Below are 10177 nucleotides of genomic sequence, written 5' to 3' on the forward strand. Positions count from 1 at the left end.
ACAAAATATGAGCAACTCTACTGATTTTCAGTAGCTAGAGTTTTCCTCACTTTGTTGAAAACCAGGTGTTTATGAATATTCTTTCCACTTCATTTCCACATTTTACATTCCCAGTCACTCTTCCATAATTCAATCCAATTTCCAACTTCTCCACATTCCCCTTCCTTACCACACAGGACTGAAGAATAACAGACTCTTTCCCAAGTACCTATTTTCATCTGTATTAGGGGATTTCTCACTTTGAAATTTCTCAGATCTTGGATCACTATATATCACTGACATTAACTGGAAATCCAAAATCACCATTCTAGATTGAATGATTTATATTTCAAAAGCAAAATACATGGGAGCTCCTGAATGGCTCAGTCAGTTAAGCATCTGACTTGATTTCAGCTCAGGTCATGATCTGACAATTTGTGAGCTTGAGCCCCTCATCGGGTTCTGCACTAGCAGCATGGAGCCTGCTTGAGAATCTCTCTCTCCCCCTCTCTTGGTCCCTCTCCTGCTCATTCTCTCTCTCTCTGTCTCTTTCTCAATTTCTCTGTCTCTCTCTCAAAAATAAATAAATAAACTTAACCAAAAAATACAGGTAAAGGACAGGTTTCTTGGAGTGACTAAACATTTCTCTGTGGGTAACAGTAATATATCCTTAAAAAGTCATGCAAAAAAACAAGAAAAGGAGAAGAGAAAAAGGAATTGGGGAACACTCAGGAGAAGATGTATTTTGTGAAATAAAACCTGACTCCTTAGATGTTTTCTCTTTGAAGTCATGGGCAAAGGATCATGTTTTATATACCTTTAACCATTTTGATGTCATGTTGTAACCCCTTTTTGAAATTATTGCAAGTCTTTAGTAAAGAATTTCAAATACTCTTACACAGATTATTATAATAATCCCAGTATATCCAAGTGAAGATTATAAATGGGAAAAGAATACTTTTACCCTTCCCGTATTCACACTGATCCCAGTGGGGGGAAAACCCTATCATTCTTATAGGTTTCTGGGAAGATGGCCAGGTAAGAGGATCCTAAGATCACTTTGTCCCAGAGGCACAGCTAGACAACAGCCACATCAGTACAAATAGCCCAGAAAAGAACTCAGATACCAGCAGAACAAACTTTCCACAGTTAATTATAGAGAGGAGGCCGCATCAAAGAGACTAGTAGTGGTGGAGACACAGTCAAGAATCAAACTTCTCGCAAGGCTAACCAAAAATGGGAAGGACAACACAAGCATGAGTGGAGAGAAGCAGACCCCAAACCAGGCACTGTACACATGGGGGACCTACACTGGAAAGTTGAATCCTTATAATACTTGGCTTTTTTTTTTAAGTTTTATTTATTTTTTTTGAGAGAGAGAGATAGAGACAGTGTGAGCAGAGGAGGGTCAGAGAGAGAGGGAGACACAGAATATGAAGCAGGCTCCAGGCTCTGAGCTAGCTGTCAGCACACAGCCCAATGCAGGGCTCAAACCCACGGACCAAGAGATCATGACCTGAGCTGAAGTCGGATGCTCAACCGACTGAGCCACCCAGGCGCCCCAATACTTGGCTTTTAAAACCAGTATATCTGAACTTCTCAAGTTTTTATGGCCAGCAAGGATTAAATCCAGGTACATTAAAAATCAGCAGGCATAGCCCTGGCATAACTGGAGGGCAATAGGAAACTAAGTCTCCACTCTTAAAGACAGAGCGTAACCCCACAGAGATACCGCAGAGAAGCAACAGTTTCAAAAGCATTTTCAGTTTATGTGAGATTTATTTACAAATCTCACATGTACTCGAGGGGTGGGAATCTTTAAGAGACTTCTCCAAGAACAAAAGAACTGGTAAGTGCCATTTCTCTCTCTCCACCAAGTCTAGATGGCTGGACACTTGCAAGAACTAGTGAGAACACTCTCCACCTACTTGCTAAAACCACACACCAAACCACTTCGAGTCAGTCCCATCCAATCTGCCCTACTCAGCAAGAGTCCCTCCAAAGCAGTTCCTCATCTCATCCTATAAGCAGCCTTGTCAATGATGAGCACCACTCCAAAATGACTCATGCTCCAGGACAAAGGGGAATAACCACACACCTGCTCAACTGAAGCCCCAGCAGCCAAATCTTATAACTGGCAGTCTAGAGACAGCAATGCATCTGCAGCCACAGCAGTGATCTGATCTGACTGCCACCCTCATCTACCAACAAAAACAACCTTAGGGGGCCGAATAGGGAAAGAGCCCTACACTTTGGGGTCATTGCAGCCCTAGAAGACAGAATGGGGGAACATATCTTAACTGCTGAATTTACCCATTAATGAAAACCTCTCAAGGTACAGTATAGGAAGAGTACCCTGTAGTTTGGTGTGACCACAGCAACCAGCATATGGGCTGAGGACAGGCATCATCTGGTCTGACTACTAACATCATTCAACTACAAGCTCATGGTGGCTCCAGACTGTCTCCCTAACAGCACAGGCACCAAACCTGATCTACAACAGGCAAAGTGGGTCATTGCAGTTGACTGGAATAAAGGTAAACATGGCTTAGCCACAACAGTAGTGTGCACACAGTTCACATAGGAGACATTGGTTAAACTACTTGGCTCTGGTGAACAGCGGACATTGTGCTACAGGGGACCCCTCTCCTTTATAAGGCCACTACTTTCAAGATCAGGAGATTTAACTGACTTTCTAACAGAGACTTGGGCAAACTAATGAGATAGAGGAATATGTCTCACATGGAAGATCAGGACAAAACAACAGCAAAAAAGCTAAATGAAACAAGGAGAGGCAATATGGTGGATAAAGAATTCATAGTAATGTACATAAAGGTACATACTGAACTTGAGAAAAGAGTGGAGGATCTCAGTGAGACTTCAACAAAGACATAGAAAATAAAAAAATAACGAATCAGAGATGAAGAACTCAAAAACTGAAATAAAAATACACTGAAGGAAATTACAGGTTAGAGGATACAGAAGAACGGATCAGCGAGCTAGAAGACAGAGTATTGGAAAACAACCTGGTTGAACAGCAAATATATATATAATATATGAACAGGCTAAGGGAACTTAGTGATATCATCAAGCATAACATTCACATTATAGGGTCACAGAAGGAGAAGGCAGAGAAAAGGGGACAGAAGATTTATTTGAAGAAATAATAGCTGAAAGTTTTCCTAATCTCAGGAAAGAATCAGACATCTAGATTCAGGGGGCACAGAGAGCCCCCCAAAAATCAACCCAAGGAGTCCACAACAAGACATAATTAAAAAGGTGAACACTAGTGATAGAGAGTTTAATTTAATTTAATTTTTAAGTTTTTAACGTTAATTATTGTTTAATTTACATCCAAGTTAGTTATCATATGGTGCAACAATGATTTCAGGAGTAGATTGCTTAATGCCCCTTATCCATTTAGACTACCTCCCCTCCCACAAACCCTCCAGCAACCCTCTGTTTGTTCTCCATATTTAAGAATCTCTTATGTTTTGTCCCCTTCCTTGTTTTTATATTATTTTTGCTTCCCTTCCCTTATTTTCATCTGTTTTGTATTTTAAATTCCTCATATGAGTGAAGGCATATGACATTTGTCTTTCTGTGACTAATTTCGCTTAGCATAATACCCTCCAATTCCATCCACATATTACAAATGTCAAGATTTCATTCTTTTTGATTGCCAGGTAATACTCCATTGTATATATATACCACATCTTCTTTATCCATTCATCCATCTATGGACATTTGGGCTCCTTCCATACTTTGGCTATTGTCGATAGCACTGCTGTAAACATTGGAGTGCATGTTCCCCTTCAAAACAGCACATCTGTATCCCTTGGATAAATACCTAGTAGTGCAATTGCTGGGTTGGCAGTTCTATTTTTAATTTTTTGAGGAACCTCCATACTGTTTTCCAGAGTGACTGCACCAATTTGCATTCCCACCAGCAGTGCAAAAGAGATCCTCTTTGTCTGCATCCTCGCCATCATCTGTTGTTGCTTGAGTTGTTAATGTTAACCATTCTGACAAGTGTGAGGTGGTATCTTATTGTGGTTTTGATTTGTATTTCCCTGACGATGAGTGATGTTGAGCATTTTTTCATATGTCTGTGAGCCATCTGGATGTGTTCTTTGGAGAAGTGTCTATTCATGTCTTTTGCCCATTTCTTCACTGAATTATTCATTTTTTGCGTGTTGAGTTTGATAAGTTCTTGATAGATTTTGGATACTAACCCTTTATCTCATAAGTCATTTGCAAATATCTTCTCCTATTCTGTCTATTGCCTTTTAGTTTTGCTGATTCTTTCCTATGCTGCGCAGAAGCTCTTTATTTTGATGAGGTCCCAATAGTTCATTTTTGCCTTTGTTTCTCTTGCCTCCAGAGATGTGTTGAGTAAGAAGTTGCTGCAGCTGAGATCAAAGAGATTTTTGCCGGCTTTCTCCTCTAGGATTTTGATGGCTTCCTGTCTTACATTTATATCTTTCATCAATTTTGAGTTTACTTTTGTGTATGTTGTAAAAAAGTGGTTCAGGTTCATTTTTCAGCATGTCACTGTCCAGTTTTCCCAGTACCATTTGCTGAAGAGACTGTCTTTATTCCACTGGATATTCTTCCCTGCTTTGTCAAAGACTAGTTGACCATACATTTGTGGGTCCATTTATGGGTTCTCTATTCTGTTTCATGGATCTGAGTGTCTGTTTTTGTGACAGTACCATACAGTCTTGATGATTACAGCTTTGTAATACGTCTTGAAGCCCAAGAGTTTGATGCCTCCAGATTCAGTTTTCTTTTTCAAATTGCTTTGGCTAGTCAGAGTCTTTTCTGATTCCATACAAATTTCAGGATTGTTTGTTCTAGCTCTGTGAAAAATGCTGGTGTTTTTTTTTTTTTTTGATAGGTATTGTACTGAATATGTAGATTGCTTTGGGTAGTATCCACATTTTAACAAAGTTTGTTCTTCCAATCCAGGAGCATGGAATATTTTTCCATTTTATTGTGTCTTCAATTTCTTTCCTAAGCTTTCTATAATTTTCAGTGTATAGATTTTTCACCTCTTTGGTTATGTTTATTCCTAGGTATTTAATGTTTTTTGGTGTAACTGTAAATGGGATCGATTCCTTGATTTCTCTTTCTGTTGCTTCATTATTTGTGTATAGGAATACAATCAAATTCTGTGCATTGATTTTATATCCTGTGACTTTGTTGAATTCATGTGTCAGTTCTATCAGGTTTTTTGGTGGAATCTTTTGGGTTTTCCATATGGAGAATCATGTCATCTGTGAAGAGTGAAAGTTTGACTTCCTCCTGGATGATTTGGGTGCCTTTTATTCCTTTGTGTTGTCTGATTGCTGAGACAAAGACTTCCAATACTATGCTGAATAACAGTGGCGAGAATGGACATCCCTCTCTTGTTCCTGACCTTAGGAGGAAAGCTCTCAGTTTTCCCCCATTGATGATGATATTAGCAGTGGATCTTTCATATATGGATTTTATGATCTTGAGATATGATCCTTTTATTCCTAGTTTTTTTAGGATTTTTATCAAGAAACAATGCTGTGTTTTGTCAAATGCTTCTCTGCATCTATTGAGAGGATCATGTGGTTCTTGTCGTTTCTTTTATTGATGTGATGTATCACTCTGATTGTTTTGTGGATATTGAACCAGCCCTACATCCCAGGTATAAACCCACTTGGTCATAGTCAATAATTCTTTAATGTATTGTTGGATTTGGTTGGCTAGTATCTTGCTGAGGATTTTTGCATCTAGGCTCATCAGGGAAATTGGTCTATAGTTCTCCTTTTTAGTGGGGTCTTTGTCTGCTTTTGGAATCAAGGTAATGCTGGTTTCATAGAAAGAGTTTCTTTTTTAAAAAAAATTTTTAATGTTTATTTATTGATTGATTTTTTAATGTTTATTTATTTTTGAGAGACAGAAAGACAGAGCGTGAGAGGGAGGGGCAGAGAGAGAGGGAGACACAGAATCTAAAGTAGGCTCCAAGCTCTGAGCTGTCAGCACAAAGCCCGATACAGGGTTCCAGCCTAAGAACTGCAAGATCATGATCTGAGCTGAAGTCAGATGTTTAACTGACTGAGCTACCTGAGTGCCCCTATAGAAAGTGTTTCTAAGTTTTTCTTCCATTTCTATTTTTTGGAAGAGCTTCAAGAGAATACGTGTTAATTCTTCTTCAAATGTTTGGTAGAATTCTCCTGGAAAGCCATCTGGCCCTGGACTCTTGTTTTTTTTTTGGAGATTTTTGATTACTAATTAAATTTCTTTACTGGTTATAGGTCTCTTCAAATTTCCCATTTCTTCCTGTTTCAGTTTTGGTAGTTTATGTTTCTAGGAATTTGTCCATTTCTTCCAGATTGCCCATTTATTGGCATATAATTAATCATAATATTATCTTATCATTGTGTCTCTGCAGTGTTGGCTGTGATCTCTCCTCTTTCATTCTTGGTGTTCTTTATCTGGGTCCTTTCCTTTTATTTTTGATCACACTGGCAAGGGGTTTATCAATTTTGCTAATTCTTTCAAAGAACCAGCTCCTGGCTTCATCAATCTGTTCTACTGTTTTTGTTTTGTTTTGTTTTGTTTTGGGTTGGGTTGGTTTGGTTTGGTTTTGATAGCATTGATTTCTGCTCTGACCTTTATTATTTCCTGTCTTCTGCTTTTGCTGTGTCCCAGAGGTTTCGGGCTGTGGTGTTATCATTTTCATTAGCTTCCATGTGCGTTTTAATTTCCTCTGTAACTTCTTGGTTTGCCCATAAATTCTTTAGTCTCCAAGTATTTGTTATCTTTCCAAATTTTTTCTTGTGGTTGATTTTGAGTTTCATGGTGTTGTGGTCTGAAAATATGCATGAAAATATGCATAGTATGATCTCAATCTTTTTCTACTTGTTGAGAGCTGATCTGTGTCCCAGTATGTGATCTATTCTGGAGACTGCTCCATGTGCATTCGAGAAGACTGTATAGTCTGCTGCTTTGGGATGAAATGTTCTGAATATATCTATTAAGTCTATCCAGTCCAGTGTGTCATTCAAAACCATTGTTTCCTTTTTGATTTTCTGTTTAGATGATCTGTCCATTGATGTATGTGAGGTGTTGAAGTCCCCTACTATTATGATGTTATTATCAATGAGTTTCTTTATGTTTGTGATTAATTGATTTATATATTTGGGTTCCTTCCAGTTTGGAACATGAATGTTTACAATTGTTAGGTCTTCTTGGTGGATAGACCCCTTAATTGTGATATAATGCCCTTCTTCATCTCTTGTTACAGTCTATTTTAAAATCTAGATTGTCTGATATAAGTATGGCTACTCTGGCTTTCTTTTGCAACAATTATCATGATAGATGTTTCTCCATCCCCTTATTTTCAATTTGAAGGTGACTTTAGGTCTAAAATGGGTATCTTGTAAACAACATATAGATGGATCTTGTTTTTTATCCATTATGGTACTCCATGTCTCTTGATTGGAGCATTTAGACCTTTGACCTTTAGAGTGAGTACTGAAAGATATGAATTTATTGCCATTATATCAACTGTAGAGTTGGAGTTTCTTGTAGTGTTCTCTGGTCCTTTCTAGTGTTTGTTGCATTTGGTTTTTTGGAGTTTCTTTTCCTTCATTTTTTCTCCCCTCAGAGAGTCCCTCATATAATTTCTTGCAGGGCTGGTTTAGTGGTCACAAATGCCTTTAATTTTTGTTTGTCTGGGGAACTTTTTATCTCTCTTATTTTGAATGACAGTCTTGCTGGATAAAGAATTCATAGATGCATATTTTTCCAATTTAGTACATTGAATATATCCTGTCACTCCTTTCTGGCCTGCCAAATTTCTAAGGTTAGATCTGCTGCAAAACTGATCTGTCTTCCCTTGTAGGTTAAAGACTTTTTTTTTCCTTTGCTGCTTTCATGATTCTTTCCTTTCCTGAGTATTTGGGAATTTGACTAGGATATGCCTTGTTGATGGTCACTTTTTGTTGAATCTAATGGGAGTCCTCTGTACTTCTTGGATTTTGATGTCTGTGTCTTTACTTAGGTTAAGAAAGTTTTCCACTATGATTTGCTCACATAATTTTCTACCTCTTTTCTCTCTCTTCATTTTAGGGGATCCCTATGGTTCTCATGTTATTCCTTTTTAATGAGTCCCTGAGTTCTCTAATTTTTATTTCATGATCTTTTGCCTTAGTCTCCCTCTGTTTTTATGCTTCATTATTCTCCAGAAGTTTGTCCTCTATCTTATGGATCTGCTGCTCTGCTTCATCCATCCTTGCTCCCATGGCATCCATTTGAGATTGCAGCTCAGTTATAGCATTTTTTATTTCATCCTGACTTTTTATCTCTGCAGAAAGGGATTCTAATCTATTTTCAACCCCAGCTAGTCTTATTATCATGATTCTAAATTCTGGTTCAGACATCTTGCTTGTATCTGTGTTGATTAAGTCCTTGGCTGTCACTTCTTCCTGTTGTTTCTTTTGCAGTGAATTCCTTTGATTTGTCATTTTGGAAGAAGAAAAGGAATTACTAAATTAAAAAAAATTAAAATTAAAAAATTAAAAACAACACAAAGAAATCAAATGAAGGATGCTAGATCCTAGGTGTATTTAGGTCTGGTTGTTGAAAGAAGCTTAATAGATTAGAGAAAAAAAGGAAAGATTAAAAAAGAAAAGAGAAGAAAAGAAAAAAAGAGGAAAAAGTGGGAAAACATTTGAAAATTTGAAAGAATGAATACAATATAATAGAATAAAATGAAATGATGAAAATAAATTAAAATTTTTAAAAAATTAGAAAAAATTAAAATATATAGTAGAAAAAAATAAAGAAAAATCTTTTTAATAAAAGTGTAAAATAAAAATAGGGTTTTTTTCTCTTTCTATACTCAAGAATAAGAAAAGAAAAGAAAAAGAAAAAATATTGAATAAAAGGACCAGCAAATAGAATGAAGTATGATTGAAATTACATCTGGTTTCCTGTGGAAGTCAAGCAATAAAGCACTTTATAGTCTGTAAACCAAGTAGGCAGAGAGGCTTGTGTTTGTCAAGGGGCAGGAATTAGTATAATGGCTCCATTCTCCACTGGATGGTACTGCTTAGCTTACTGGGGTACATTGTTGTGGTGCATGTAGGTGTGTATGGGCATGCATGGGAGAGGTGAGAATAGAATCACCCAGCTACCTAGTCTGTAGTATCAGAACTCTGTGCTCTCCACACCTGGCAATCAAGCACTCCTCCTTTGTCTCCAGCTTCCATCCACTCCCTGCTTCTACTCTGTCTGTCACCAAGCTGCCAGTCTGCCAGGCGGCATCTCCCTCCTGAGTTTTATCTCAAATGGGGCAGTGTTTCCCAACCCTTCACTTCTGAAGGACTGTAGCTTTGACCTGCTCAGACTTTCTGGGAGAAGGTCTCACTGAGCAATGACCGGGTGCTGGCCTACCCTCAGGAACGTTTATGAGACCGCACTGCTGCTGATGCCCAGAGACTGCAGCTGGGTGCCAGCCTGCCTCGGAAAAAATCACGCAATCTTGTAGCAAAGGTGTTTCAGAGTTTATGGAAAATCACAACACACATCTGGCCCCAGACTTCACCCTTAACATCTTTGTTCCAACACCAGGGTCTGCTGGGACCTTTGCCGAGTTCTGTGGTTCAGTTTGTCCAGATTGTTGTGTTGATCCTCAAATCAGTTTTTTAGGTGTGCAAGATGGTTTAGTGTTGATCTGGCAATGAGACGTTGATCTAGTCTTTTAGAAACTAGAGACTCAAAAAACATCCATGCTTGTCCACCATCCTGGCCCCTCCAAGAGAGAATTTTAAAAGCAGCAACCAAGATGCAGCCCCTCTGGAAAACAGTGTGGAGTTTCCTCAAAAAATTAACAATAGAACTACCCTAGGACCCAGCAATAGCACTGCTAGGAATTTACACAAGGGATATAGGAATGCTGATGCATAGGGACACATATACCCCAATGTTCATAACAGCACTCTCAACAATAGCCAAAACATGGAAAGAGCCTAAGTGTCCATCAACGGACGAATGGATCAAGAAGATGTGGTTTATCTATAGGATGGAATACTACATGGCAATGAGAAAGAATGAAATCTGGCCATGTGTAGCAACATGGATGGACCTTGAGGGTGTTATGCTGAGCGAAATAAGTCAGGCAGAGGACAAATACCATATGTTTGCATGTATAGGAGGA

Source organism: Hyaena hyaena, unplaced genomic scaffold (genome assembly GCF_003009895.1).
Source record: "Hyaena hyaena isolate Hyena2069 unplaced genomic scaffold, ASM300989v1 scaffold_1481, whole genome shotgun sequence".
In the NCBI taxonomy this organism is placed as follows: domain Eukaryota; kingdom Metazoa; phylum Chordata; class Mammalia; order Carnivora; family Hyaenidae; genus Hyaena; species Hyaena hyaena.